Source organism: Magnolia sinica, chromosome 8 (genome assembly GCF_029962835.1).
Source record: "Magnolia sinica isolate HGM2019 chromosome 8, MsV1, whole genome shotgun sequence".
In the NCBI taxonomy this organism is placed as follows: Eukaryota; Viridiplantae; Streptophyta; class Magnoliopsida; order Magnoliales; family Magnoliaceae; genus Magnolia; species Magnolia sinica.
Window position 1 is genome coordinate 79,855,504 of NC_080580.1, and position 15,326 is coordinate 79,870,829.

Here is a 15,326-nt window from a genome sequence, read left to right on the forward strand (position 1 = left end):
GGACGGTGGGTGCCTGCAAACGTAGGCGGCCTGTACCGCTGGAACCGCTCAAATAAGTTGTTTATATTGGCTGCGGGAGCAGCCAATCCGGGTTGCACCGGTGGCAGCATACCCATGTTCTGGGTCATGGCTCTTATCATAGTGACCATCATCTGTTGTTGTTGCTGCATACTAGTGGCAATTATTTTTTGTTGTTGTTGCATAAGGAGCAACATTTGGTCCATTTGATCCATGGCTTGTGGCGGGAGAGGTATGGGTGACGCGGCTTACGGTGGCAGTGCATTTGGGACCGCCTCTTGGGTGGTACTACCCGTATTTTGGGAGCCGCTAGCCTATTGTGTGCCTTGTTGATCGTCGGGGATTTGGTCCCTCTCGACCAAGCCGCCATGAGGTAGGTGGATGAATCGACCCTCTGGTTGTGGAGTCATTTCCTAGAAGAATGTCCTTGGATAGGTTAGGTTTTTAAACATTTGCATACCAAGGCCATACATAATTTCATAGGAATCATAAGTATCCTATTCACAAACATAGACAAACACATGCACAAGCATTCTCATGGTGACAAGAATTTGCAATGCAATCCACACATTCACACAAATGTCAAAATGCCATTAGTACGGCCAATTACAAGACACTGTATGGGTTACAATCATTTCTAAACATGTCGGACGAAAAGAAAATACCATCTACTTAAGCAAGGGTGCTATTTAATCCTAGTACAAGGGATTTAGACCTAAGTAACCTAAAACAATCTACTAATTATCGGCAAGGTGGTGCCACTACTCGTCTGAGTCGGGCGAGAGTGGTGGTGCTTCTTCCCCCTTGTTGTAGCAGATCAGGGCCCTTATGGCTCGGTGCATCTTCCCGTTCCATTTCTCTTACTTCGCTTGGTTCCTTGCTTGGGTTTCTTTGATCTCTACCACCTCTGCCTTAAGCACATCCAAGCGCCCACGTATGTCTAGAATGGTAAGTGGCTCCCTGCCAGCTTCGTCGATCTCGTCAGCTCCTTCAGCTTCTTCCTCATCCTCGTTTTTGTTACTCTCGTCGCCCTCTTCTTCCCCTTCGTCAGCATCTTCATACTTGTCAATGTGGGCCTATTTCTGTTTGGGTCCCAATCCCATGGAGTTTAGCATCTTATCCCTCACGATTTTCGTGGGTACAGGGTTGCCATCCGACCCGCCTATCCCATATTGTTCGGCTATGTGGCAGGCTAGACGACCAAACGGGAGAGCTACATCCTTCCGCACCGCCCTTGTGACCTTCACAATTTGGTAAAGTACGATGCTAGGGGCGCACACATTTGCTCCTCGACCCACTTGATACAGGAACTCCACCATGTAATGGGAGCATTCACTGCAGTTCCTCATTCTCGGGTATATATTGTGGGTTGCAATGCGGTGGAGTACCCGAAATTCGGGGGTAAGGGATGTTGCGTACAAGCCGACCTCTCGCTTCCAGGGGGCAAGGCGGCCACACAAGAAGCGAGTCCGTTCATCGCGGGCTTTTCTTAAGTCGAGATTTGTTTCATCAATTTGCACCTCCTCCAGTGGTACTCCTAGTATTTCAGCAAAATCCTCAACCCCTAAGTGGACCTCCTTGCCACGAACTAAAATATCAAACCCAAGGGGCTCGAATTGAGGATTTCTAATCCGAGTGTAAAACATCCTAGCCCGCCCCACATCGGCCTGCTCGTTCACATAAAACATGGGGCCCCAATCCTTCTCCATAAGTCGGTTGAGTAGGGGGTTATTACCTAGCAGATGTTCCTCCACGGAGGCCTCGAATGTGACTTGACGCACGTAAAAATTTCCCAAGTCTTCAACAAGCGCCTCATCCTTTTGGGAATCGTTCCGCCTCTTGGATCGAATTTTCGAGCTTACATCCCCCTTCCGATTGGCTTTCTTCTTACTACGCCGCTCTTGGCTCGGTCCTGCCTTCTCAGGAGCCGCTCTTTTCTTCCCCATAAGGGAAAGGACTACCGGGATCGTGAAGAATGAGGCAATGGTGGCAAGGAAAGCCATCCTACTCGGTTGAAGGGAAGCGGGTCTTTAGAAAGGGATTATAGCTTGGGTTTTGGGAATGGATTTGTAAGAGGATGGAATTGTGGGTTGGGTATGGCTTTAAAATGGGGGTTTTGAAAAGGGTGGAAGTGGGTTGAAGATGTGGGGTTTGAGGAAGGATTGAGGTGGTTTAAGAAAAATGAAGTTGAGGGAATGTTGGGAGTGAGGCGTTTGAGGTTGGGTGTTGAAGGTAAACTTGAGAATGGGATGGATTTTGAAAATGAAGATGGAATGGGTTTTAGGAGTTTGTGAGGAAGGGTGAATAAAGAAAATGGGAAGAAATTTGTGGGAGAATGGGGAGTTGTTGAGGATGGGTTTTGGAAGAGGAGGAAGAAGAGTGGAAGAAGGTTTATGTGAAGAAGAAGGAGGGTGAGTGAAATGAGAGAGAAAGGGTGGCTAATAGAGGAGTATAATGAGGAAAAATGAGGTGGGGTGGTTGGGTTTTAAGGACACAAAGCAGTGGGGCCCACCCCATTTTTGGATTTTACAATGGCCCACAAAGAAGGTAGTTTCGGCGGGGAGCACGCCGTCCGGCGGGGCGGGAATCCCATAGACAGGCGGCGGGGAGCACGCAGACAGGCGTCGGGGAGCCCGCGGCTAGCTGGACAACCGGCGGGGCGCACGCGGTCTGACGGCGGGGAGCATGCCGATTCGGCAGGGCGCACGCCAGTCGCTGGAGGGTCGGCGGGGAGCCCGCCAATTTGGCAAGGCGAACGCCGGTTTTCCCCTTTTTTTGTTTTTGACGCCCCCAGGCGTAGGAATGGCTCCCCGGAAAGTGCTACACATGATTTTGGGGTAGGAGAAAACGATCTCCGCAATGGGCCTAGTATCTTCGTGAGATTCTTCTTGGTTAGGGGCCAAAGTCCCCCTTTTCTTCTACCTCTCTACTTCCGGTAAAATTTTGTTTGCCCCTACCTAAAAACCCCATATGGGTCGGAACTAACATGTTAGCCTAATATTAGTTCATTTGGACTTGGACGAGGACTCCTACGGTCCAGCCATTCAGTATATGGCTTGTTTCTATCAGTATGCGGGGGAGTTCAAGAGTAGAGCAAGGACAGGTGGGTATCCTACGAAGATGTATTGGAAAAAGGCTACGACCCTTGGCTTGCTTGGCTAGCGGCATTAAATTGTACTAATTCGGGTTTCCATGCTAATTCCAACTCGAGATTGGAAATGACTTGTCTAGAAGAGTGCGGGATAGGATCCCCGAATTTATTTTGCAGGCTTGCTAAACGAGCCTCAATTTGAAAGATGTATTATGGGACTCCCCATCCCATGATGGTGAATTTCTAAGTTTTATGCGGAAGGATGACCCGGGACTTCCTAGTTAATTGAATCGGTTCGCGCCGACTAGCTCCCAACTCCTTATCCGGGAATGGGGTGGTTCGTAGGGTTTCGTGGCTTCTATCGGGTATCCTCTCAAGTCAGCGGACGCGTTAGTGAGTTCATGACCCATGGCCCAATTGATTCCAAACTATGCTCTGATACCAACTTGTAACACCCTGAAAATCGGGGGTTGCGCATACGCTCGACTCCCGAGTTCCCGAGAGTCACTTTTAACCGATTTCCATTAATGCGTTTAATTAGGTTTAGTTGCGCAGCCTGAAATTTCCTGGAACATGAAACATAACCACACCAGTCTACTGAAGTGAGCGAAAAACAAACATACATCCATATATATGTCCAAAAGAATAAAAGGGGCGCACATGACGCTACCCAACAAAATTGTAAAAGAATAGCAAGTCGAAAAGAATACGCTACTGCTCAGTGATCCAAATCCTACCCATCAAGCCAATGGAGAGCCGTCTATTAACTGAAAATAAGATAGCTCGTCCTCCTCCTCGAAGCTCGCCTCACCAGGCTCCTCAAGCCTTAAATCACCTGCATCTATGAACGGGTCTGGTTGGTATTTTAAAACACCATCCTAGAGTGGGAGTGAGTGATCAACTCAGTAGGTTTTATTAATCTTAAGTTATCACAGACATCAATTATAATATGACCTTAATGAAAAGCAGTTAAGCATAAACATCTAACTAATCTTATTAATGTGCATGCATGCAGGATGATATGATGCATGCTCTCGCCACAACGCTCCCTTGAGCGACTCCATCTAACGATCGCGTATGACAACACTCCATCAGTGCAACCTCGACTGTCGAGTCGCCACCCTAACTAGTGCGATGCAATGCGATCGTGTTAGCCAAGTTATTAGTTAGGTCCATTCATCCAACAGATTGGGGAATCTGGTATACCCCACGTATTAATGCCCTAAACTGGGTGCGAGGCCAAGACCCTCTAATGCGTGAGGCCGAAACCTCGCGGTCCGTGATCCTATCGAGTTCCTCATCCCCGACTTCAAGCACATGAGGAGTGCCGAGAGAAAGGGATCGCTCGCGGTCACAACGGGGAGACGCGGTACCCCAGGGTAGGCCGACAGCTTGAACACAATGTCCCATTCCACCATGCCCGGCTCACGAGGCTGTGGACCAATTTCAAATGGGTTACTAATGAGCTACAATGGTTGTGGGGTGTTCTAGGTTCCATACATGTGTGAGCAAACAGGGTTAACAATCAAGGTTGGTCAGACAGTAAGCTAGACCGCATGAGTCGGGCGAGCGTGAGATGAATGACATCGGGCACGAGGGACCTATGTAGTCGAACTACAGCCACCCGAATACACCTGTCCAAACCCACGGGTCTAGCCATAGCATAGTCCTGCCGATGGGACTATCATCTCTCCTCAAGTTCCTGACCAACCCAAGTGGGTGAGGGGATCCATGACATACCGACAATCCAAGTTATCAACTAGCATATCACATCATGTTTTCATGTACCTCAATCATACAAATCACATATTCTCAACGAACAAGCTATCGATATCACGAACAAGTGCATGTGAGTTGTGTGGGCCTATGAGGAAGTTAAGCACTTCCCCCATATTACGAAATCATGTACACAAGCGAAATGACATCATATATACTATGAGGCACAATACATGAAGAAATCAAACAAGACATAATCATGTAATCATACATACAAAAAATCATGTGAGAGGCAAGAATGACATCAAGAGAGCCAAACATGCAATCTATACAATTTCACAAACATATACTTCCTAGGGTTTCTCTAGAATTTCAAATATTGCATCCAAGCAACCAAAATCATTAATCTCGTATTAAAATTGGTACTAGGCCACCTAAGAACAATAGTCCGCACCTTCGGATTCGTTGAAGGCTTGGGAACGACCTAGGAGCGTGAATTTTTGGGATCGAATTGCCGGAATCTCTAAAGCATACATTGTATGTTAGAATCTCATGTAAGTCTCTCCTCTACACAAGGGTTTCAAGCAAAAAGGGATGAAGGATCTTACCTAGACGATCAACGGACGATCCTTGGGGTTGTAGTGTTGGGTTTTCCCTTTGGAAAAAGGATAGGGAGATGCAAGATCGGCTTCCTTAGTCCCCACCTCGATCTAGGGTCTACCTAGAATCTCCTCCTCTCACATAATCCTTTCCTCTTAACTCCTTCACTCTCTTTCTCTCTTGGTGGTTGTGGCAAATGAAGGAGAGTTATGAGATCTATGGTTTATTCCCTAGACTTGGGCCCTTTAGCCTTAAGTTTCCTCAAATTTCTAAAATAGCCTACTAGGACTCACTTTTGGAGTTGGAGTGACCCTAACACTCTTTTGGCCACCAAATTTGGTGGGTAGGTGCCCTATGGCCCGATTAGGGCCCGTGTAAAATTTGGGAACAAACGGATGGACGGTTATGGGGTTTGAGTCAACGGTTTTGATCTTTAAACGGCCCTGAGGGGTCCATTCTGGTGATTGGAGTGATTCTAGTGGCCCTCTGGTTATGAAATTTTTAGTATAGATGCTTTATGGCCCGATGAAGGGCCATGCAAAATTTGGGGATGATTGGATCTGGAGTTTGGTCGTACGGGTCCGATTTATGATCGACGGTCACTGTTCCACGATCGGGTCCCAGAGTTTGTGGATGGGTGTAGAAAAATTCATTAGACCTCTGCCACAAATGTATAAGAGATCCGACGGTTGGATAGCCTGGTACATCGGTTTCATTGCAAGCGCCAGATTCCGATCCTGGCATTGGTGGGGCGCATTTGGTCAGTGTCAGATCTCACTTCTGGGTGTCCACTGGGTCTGTGTTCCGCTATGGTCCACAACCCCAGTGAGATTTATGGTTCCCTTCATTTTTAGAATTTTTTGACCTTCCTGCGTCACTGTGTAGCTCATACAGGCTGTTGCTAAGTGTACCCTGGCCAGGAGTTATTGGCCTGTGTTTATTTCGAGAAAAAACGTCGCACGTGTGAATTTCGAGAAAATCTTTACCACCCATCAAATCAATCAATTAATCAAATCAATCAAGTACAAGCAACCCAACTCATCCCTCTCTTATACAACCTTACCCAAAGTTAACTCTTTCTCTCTCTCTCTCTCTCTCTCTCTCTCTCTCTCTCTCTCTCCACCCATCCCTCTCTCACCCAAAATTCAACCAAGCCCATCCCTCTTCTTACACACCCATCCCTCTCTCCTTACATCACTCCTCTCTCTCTCTCTCATTTATCTCTCATTCCAAGCAACTCCCAAGAGAGGGCACCCAACATCCAAGCTTCCCAAGCAACCCAAGTGTGGCCCACTTTCCTACCTCAATCTCCCATCTTAGCCGTCCAATCTTCATCATCCTCCATCAAGATCGAAGCCAAAGAGTCTAGGAGTTTAAGGAGCTAAAGAAGGAGTGTTATAGGTGGGTGATCCACCGTTGATTTTCATTTAAGGGCCCACTTATGATGGGACCCACTTTGATGTATGTGTTGTGATCAAAGAGGGGCCCATAGTGGCGGGGTCCCTCCACTTCACCAATCTCTCTCTCTCTCTCTCTCTCTCTCTCTCTCTCTCTCTCTCTCTTGATGTGTGGCCCACCTGATGGTGTGGTGTCCGCACCGTCCAATAAGGGGCAGTGGGACCCACTAGACATATATGTTCTATCCACGCCATCCAGCATTTTTTGGACGATGGGGACCCCTGTTGATGTATGCACTCTATATCCAGGACGTACGTCCATCCATGGGACGATGGGGACCCCTGTTGATGTATGCACTCTATATCCAGGACGTACGTCCATCCATGGGACGTGGACCCCACTGATGTTTGTATTCCATCCATGCCATCCATCACTGGACGTTGGACGCTACTGACCTGCAAAAAAAATCAAAAAAAATATAATATAAAATAAAATAATATTATATAATATAATATATATGTATATGTATATCATGGGTGGCCCACACCATGTGGACCCACATGATATATGCGTTTCATCCACTCCATCCATCCCTGGCCATGGGCCAGGGACTGAAACAATTCAAATCTCTTATGGGCCACCACGTGGACCTCACCATGATGTATATTATATCTGCACCATCCAGTTGCTGGACGGTGTTATGTAGGCCCCACCTTATATGTATGTGTTTCATCTGCATCATCCATCTGAATGGTGTCATGTATAACCCCACCATGATGCATGTTATATCTGCACCGTCCGTGCAGTGGCCCACCTTGATGTTCGTATCATACCATCCATCTATCTGTGGAAACCCACTGTGATGTATGTTTTGTATTCCACACCGTCCATCTGGACAAGCGTGACCCACATGTGGATGTGTTCCATCCAAACCGTCCATCCATTTGGCAAGCTCATCTTAAGGCTTGGGATAGAAATGAAGCAGATCTGATGATTAGGTGGACCACACTGCAGAAAACAGTGTAAAGTGAACATCCATAGTTGAAACCCTTTTTTGGGGTCACGAAAGTTTGGATCAATATGAAAATTATTTTTCTCTTAATCTAGGTCTTTGTGACCTTATGATCAGGATGGACGGAAAATAAAATGGTGGGCCCACAAATTTAAACGGTGAAAATCATTATCTCCACTATTATTTGTGGTATGGTCCAGATAATCCTCTGATGTGATCCATTTCTTTTCGGTTAATGTACTAAAATGATCTCTAAAAATAGAAGAATGGTGTAGATGATGCGGCCTATATAATGTGGCCCATTTGATGTATGTAGGCCCATTTGATGTATATTGGCCCATTGGTGCAGCCCATATGATACGACCCATTTGATGTATATTGGCCCATTGGTGCGGCCCATATGATGTGGCTCATTTGATGTATATTGGCCCATTGGTGCGGCTCATTTGATGTATATTGGCCCATTGGTGTAGCCCATTTAATGTATATTGGCCCATTGGTGCGGCCCATTTGATGTATGTTGGCCCATTGGTGCGACCCATATGATGCAGCCCACTTGATGTATATGAGGCCCATTGAGATGTATTTGAGGCCCATGGGTTGTGGTCCAATGTGATGTATATGAGGACCACGAGTGAGGCTCGATGAGACATATGAGAGGCCTTTGTGTGGGGTTGGATGTGTTATATATGAGGCCTATTGCGATGTGAGATTCCACCATGATGTATGCGATGATGTTTATGGCGGCCATGCCTTGGGAGCAATGATGGTTTGATGTCCACATTGTAAGAGCAATGATGGTTAAATGTGCACATTGTAACTTTCTCTAGGGCCTATTATTAGGCCCATTCCTGTAGTGTGTAGGCTGTCTATGCCCATCTTCGTTATGAATAGAGTTCATTACTATATAACATGCTTAGTATAGATCCATGATTCATACTCATACGCATCATATATATGCCTGATATGAGGAGTGACTGATCATAGCATATGCCTTCGGGCAGATTGTTTATGGGGCTCGCTGATAGGCGGAGTTGCCCCACATGAGCACATGGTACACACAAGATTGCTGCATGACTGATAGTATGATTCATGCACCTCGTATTTGTATGACATGATTACTGTACGCCCTAGCGACATTAGGGCTATGTGAAAAAGCCAAGCTATATGTCCTAGAGGGGAGGGGGGTGAATAGGACTATGCCAAATTAAAAAATAACAGTAGAATTTAAATAAATTAAATATAGATAGCAATAGACAATCCCACAATGCTGAAATTAAATACAACTTCAAATGTACGAGTATTGAGAGGTTAATACAGATGTTGTTCCAAGGACAACCTTACACCGCAAAAACCAAGGGTTTATGGCAGGGCAACCTTACTAGAACGGTTTGTGTATCAAAAACTCAAATTGATACAGATGAATAAAGAAATAAATAGCAAGGAATGAAATCTACACTATTACAACATTCCCACACTTGCATAAAAGAAATTACAACATTCTCTACAATGCAAAAAAGGAAAATTACAATCATCTATAAAAAGAAATAAACATTCAATCTACAAGACCAGAAATTATAATGGTTCACTTGTGTGTACATCAACTGTTTAGAAAAATAGCCACATAACTACTCCACTCCTAATATCCTCACACAGTGGATATTAGCGTTTCCTATAAAAATAGATTTTTCCAGGTTCACCTAAAACCCTCACAATTGTGTCTTTCAAGGGGGCTTACACAATTCAAAAGACCCCACACTCTGAGTTTTCTGGATCACCTTAGACAAACCAAAACAGAGATTTTTCTAGCACAATCTCAAAAACCAAAACAGAAATTTACAATAATGTAAAATACCTGGATATTCTCTTTTTGATGCCGCCTGGAAGAACCAAATCGGAGTAGAATTTCAGCGTAGAAGTTCAATGTCCAAACTCACTTATGAAATGGTTCTAGGTTCTAAATTGATTTTAAATTAAATCAAGTTAGGCTAGCTCTATTTGATTTTGATTCCAAGAAAAGGGTAATCCTCAATCCCTTCTTCAAATATGAATGGAATATAGAATACAAAATCAAATATAACAAAGCTAAATTAAGAGAATATTAAATGAGCACAATATAGCTTAAAAAGAACACTAACTTATCTCTCAGAGTGGCGTATTGATTTATCTTGAATTGAATGAAAAACTCTGAAATTTGTGCTCTATTTATAAGTGAAGAAATCGTATTCACGACTGGTCCTGAGGACACTACGACAGGTCGTAGGACCAACATATATTTGAAATTTGGGCGCGATAAGATAAAGTCATTCCATGATTGGTCGTAAGCCTTGCACGACCGGTCGACGGACCTCCACACTGGTCGTGACCTGTCCACGACTGGTCGTGTGAAACCTAAAATAGTTGCTGGACTTTGAATCGTAGTTGTAGGAATGGTCGAGAACGAGTCGAGCACTGTTCACACAACTGGTCAAGCAGTTTCCAGGGCTGGTGGAGGCTTAATAAAAAAATTTAAAAATTTAGAACAAACTTAGGACTAGTCAAGGAATTTCTTGGACTGGTCGACCCAGTGGTAGGACTAGTCAAACAGAGTCTAAGACTAGTCGAGAAACAGTCTATTCACTAATAAAATGATCTAATTGAATTATGTATTCAAAATGACCTACCCTATGGTCAATCTAAGGTCATTCATACCTTAAACAAGATGTATGAATATTGAAACTTCTTTTTCTTCAGTTGATAGTCACTATTTGAAGTTTACGAAGCTTGAGATCATTACACATGATGAAGCTTGAACTTGTGACCTTTTGAAGAATATTCAAACTTAAATTTGTAGCCTTAAGAAGCTTGAACTTGAAATATCTTGAATCTTGAGCTTGAGGTACAAAGTAAAAAGACTTTGTCTTGACTTGGAGCTTGAATTATGAATCTTGAATATTGAACAGTCACTTGATGTTATACTCAAACATGACCATGAAATCTTGTATTTCTTGAAGTAAAGACCTTTGTTCTTGAGTGATGCAAAGTCTTCATTATGTAGAAGAGCTGGATAAGACACAGATTCCAAGAGAGGTTTTGGCACTACAAAATTTGACAATTATAGGAGCTAGAAACCATAGCACTTACAATCTCCCCCTTTGTCAAATTTGTGACAAAACACACTCCATACAAACATAAACATTATACGCATAAAGAATCATGCACCAGTTATAAAAAGAAACCAGTTACGACCTGGCTAAAGAATCATGTACCAGTTATAAAAACAAAGCATCAATTTGCTTCAATTCCTCCAATAATACTCCCCCTTACTTAACTCCCCTTCTCAAAATAGAATCATTCACAAACAACCCATCCACAATCCACATATCATATATCAAGCATGATAACCTTCTCCCCCCTTTTTGTCACAATATGACAAAAGAAGAAACCAATACATGGAAGTGGAAAGATATAAAGAAGGAAGAATAAGAAGAGTATTGAGGAATAAATGATCAAGATAGACAACATATTAAATCAATAAGCAAGTCAAATTCAAACATAAGTAACCAAGTTCAACCAAGTACTACAAAGTTAAGTCAAGTATAACCTCACAAGACTAAATAAACCAAGTAGCATTAAAGTTATTACAAACCAAGATTAGAAAAAAAAATTAATCAGATCCTGAAGAGGGATCATGAATAGATGGATCAATCTGATGTAAACTCTTATTAATGCGCCTCATATATTTATGCATATAAGCAAATTGCAAATCCTGAGTTACACGAATCTGAGCCACTTGTTCCTCAAGAGAATGAAACCTTTCAGTGAAATCAGAAGGCTGATAATCAAGGTCAGTCTCAGAATCTAATTCGAGCTCATCAAAGATATCGTCCATGTTTATGTCATTAGGAGGTAAATCGCCTTCTTCTTCATTTACTACTTCAGCTCTACCACCACCCACATTAACCTGGCCTGCGGCCAACCTCAAATTCATCTTGTTTATATTTGAGTTGTTGAAAATAAGGTTTTGAATAGGAGCCTCTCCAACAGGTATAGCCACTAACATATGGGTGGCCAACACAGTCATAAGATATATAAAAGGGATATCACTGTGTACAAGATTGAGATAAAATTGTATGATGGAATGACAAATTAAAGAAGAAAGACAAACATTTGTACCAGAGATGATGGAATGCAGAATTTAAACCATAAAAGAGGTGAGTTCGGTTTTGTTACTAGAACATGGATAAAGATTTGAAGTAAATATCCTATGAAGGACCCTGTATCTGGGTAACAAGTACTTTGAATCAAGCGCATTCCCATTTTGACTCCATTGCGCATCTATATTGCACAATGCTCTAGTAAGTATACGTTTTTCTGATTCAAATGGTTTAGCTACTAAAGTGCTAATTAGAATACCTTCATCATTGACAGGTATGTCCATTAGGCCAGAAATCAAATGTTGGTTTACTTCAAATGAACCTTCTCTAGTTGTTATAATAAAAGTTAAAATTTTCATTGAAAAGTCAGAAATATATGCATACATAGCTTGCGCAATAGACTGGTATGCCAGCCCACCCCAATGTAGAATGTTAGCCCATCCTACAGATTGGAGAAGAGGAAGGATTTCAAAAGGAGCAAGATGTTCAACATGCACATGTCGTTCAACTATAACATTGTGCAACCTTAAATCCCACACATAGGAGGGATCATCTTCGAGTAACCAAAGTTGGCGCCTTGTGATAGGTGTCGATCTAGATGTTGAAGAACCATGAAAACTTTTTTTTTTGCCTCTACATTCTATCTGCAACTAGGAAATCAAGGAATCAAAAGGTTTCAAAAGAGATAGAGTGAGTTTTCTCAAAATCAGATTTTGGAGAAGAAAACCCCAAAAACCTTAATGAAACAAGAAATAAATCACTCCAAAGATGAAAAAGAAGTGATATGGACTTGAATCTATAAGGAAAATGGAAATAAAGCACTAATGTTGAAGATCTCGGTCGTGCTTAGACCCACTGGAGAAGAAGCCCAAATAGAAGAAAAAGGGATTTTTCCCAAATAAAGGTCAAACCCGTGATACCACGACTGGTCGAGTACATGCTCGACCGGTCGTGCCACGACTGGTTGAGCATATACTCGAATAGTCGTGCACAACCAAAAATGTGCATTTTTAATTAAATTTTAAATTTTAAACATATAAACTAACAAGTATATACATTAAAATACAGATATGCATGAAAAATTAATTCAAATTGCACATACCAAAATCAAATTTTAATTTAGAAAACTTACTTTTGTCGAGCGGTTTTGTGAATATGTCAGCAAGTTGAGTCTCGGTCGGAATGTATTCCAAAGAAATTGTCTTTTCTTCCACTAATTCACGAATGTAATGATATCTAATGTTAATGTGCTCGGTTCGTAAATGCTGGATTGAATTTTTAGATATATTAATTGCATTGGAATTATCATAATATAAAACCATAGAGTCCTATGCAATTCTGTAATCACTTAACATTCTTTTCATCTATACAAGTTGAGTACATGCATTACCAGCTGCAATGTATTCAACTTCAGTAGTTGTGAGTGATACGGAACTTTGTTTCTTACTTTACCAAGAAACTAAACAGTTCCCAACATAGAAACAACCACCACTGGTTGATTTCCTATCATCAACGTTACCAGCCCAATCAGCATCAGTGTAACCAGCTAATTGAACACTAGTATTATGTGGATACCAAAGACCCAGATCAGCAATACTTGTGACATATCGCATAATCTGCTTAACAACAGTTAAATGTGACTCTATAGGGTCATATTGATATCTAACGCAAATTCCTACGCTAAATGCAATATCAGGTCGGCTTGAAGTTAAATACAACAAAATACCTATCATACTGCGTTTTAATTTAGGATCCACTTTCTTACCTGTAGAGTCTTTTGAGAGTTTTAGAGTTGTACTCATAGGAGTATCAAAAATTTTCTCATTCTCAAATCCGAACTTTTTAACTAAGTTCAGAGCATATTTGGTTTGAGAAATGAAGAAACCATCAGGTTACTATTTAACTTGCAACCCTAGGAAATAATTCAATTCCCCAACCATGCTCATTTCGAACTTAGATTTCATAAGATCTACAAACTCAATAGTCATGTTAGCACAGGTAGATCCATAAATAATATCATCAACATAAATCTGTACTATTAAAATGTGATCATTATGTTTCTTTACAAACAATGTCTTATTAACACTTCCCATTATAAAGTTATGACTTAGTAAAAACTTAGTCAATTTTTCATAGCATGCCCCGGGAGCTTGTTTTAAATCATAGAGAGCCTTTTTTAGATGATAGACATGATCAGTATTCTTAGGGTCTTCAAAACCCATTGGTTGTTCAACATACACTTCTTCATGTAAATTTCCATTTAAAAAAGCACTCTTTACATCCATTTGATAAATTTTGAACTTTCTAAAGCAAGAAATGGATAAAAATAGTCTAATTAATTCAAGACGAGCTACTGAGGCAAATGTTTCATCATAATCGATGCCTTCAATTTGAGTGTATCCTTGTACAACCAGTCTAGCCTTGTTTCGAATTATATTACCAAGTTCATTAGACTTATTTTTAAAAATTCACTTAGTTCCGATAATATGTTTATCTTTAGGTCTAGGAACTAAGTACCAAACATCATTTCTAACAAAGTGATTAGCTCTTCTTGCATCGCAACTATCCAGTTTTCGTTAATAAGAGCTTCTTTTACGTTAGCTGGTTCTATCTGGGATGTAAAGCACACATAGTTACACACATCTTCTAGTTGTCTACGAGTGCGTACACTAGTGAGAGGGTTTCCAAGAATTTGATTAGTTGGATGATCTTTAACAGTTCTCAGTTCAGAGTTGTTTTGATTTGATGAAGGATCTGGTTCATCAATTAGAATTACTTCATCATTATCTGAACTTAAGACAGGTGTATTCAAGTGATTATCAATAACCACATTAATGGATTCTTGAATTGTACCAGTTCTCTTATTAAGAACTCAATATGCTCGACTATTCAGAGCATACCCTAAATGTCATGCCCCAAACCCAAAAATCAGATTCACAGGAATCTCGATCGTCAAATCCGGTGGCGATAGCCTCCATAGTACCCCATTCTCGGCTCCCAGTGCATATACGCCAGATTTCGATCCTGGGATCCTACAAGGAGGATTTTCCAACATACGTTTATCTCGTAAGAAGCATAACCACAAGTTTACCCAAATCACAAAGGTAACATCATCATCACATATCCACTAATTTAAATATTTGAGTACAGTGCCGAAAGGGAAATACATATATCAAAAATCAAGCTCCAGAACTCCGCTACATGCTCCAAGCTCAATGCTGCTGCAACCTAACATCACCTGCATGCATCTATCGTGCATAAACTTATAGAAAGCTTAGAGGATGGTGTACGTGTGTACACCAGTGCCAAGTATTCAATACCATACCATAATCATATAATATCAACAATACTGGCA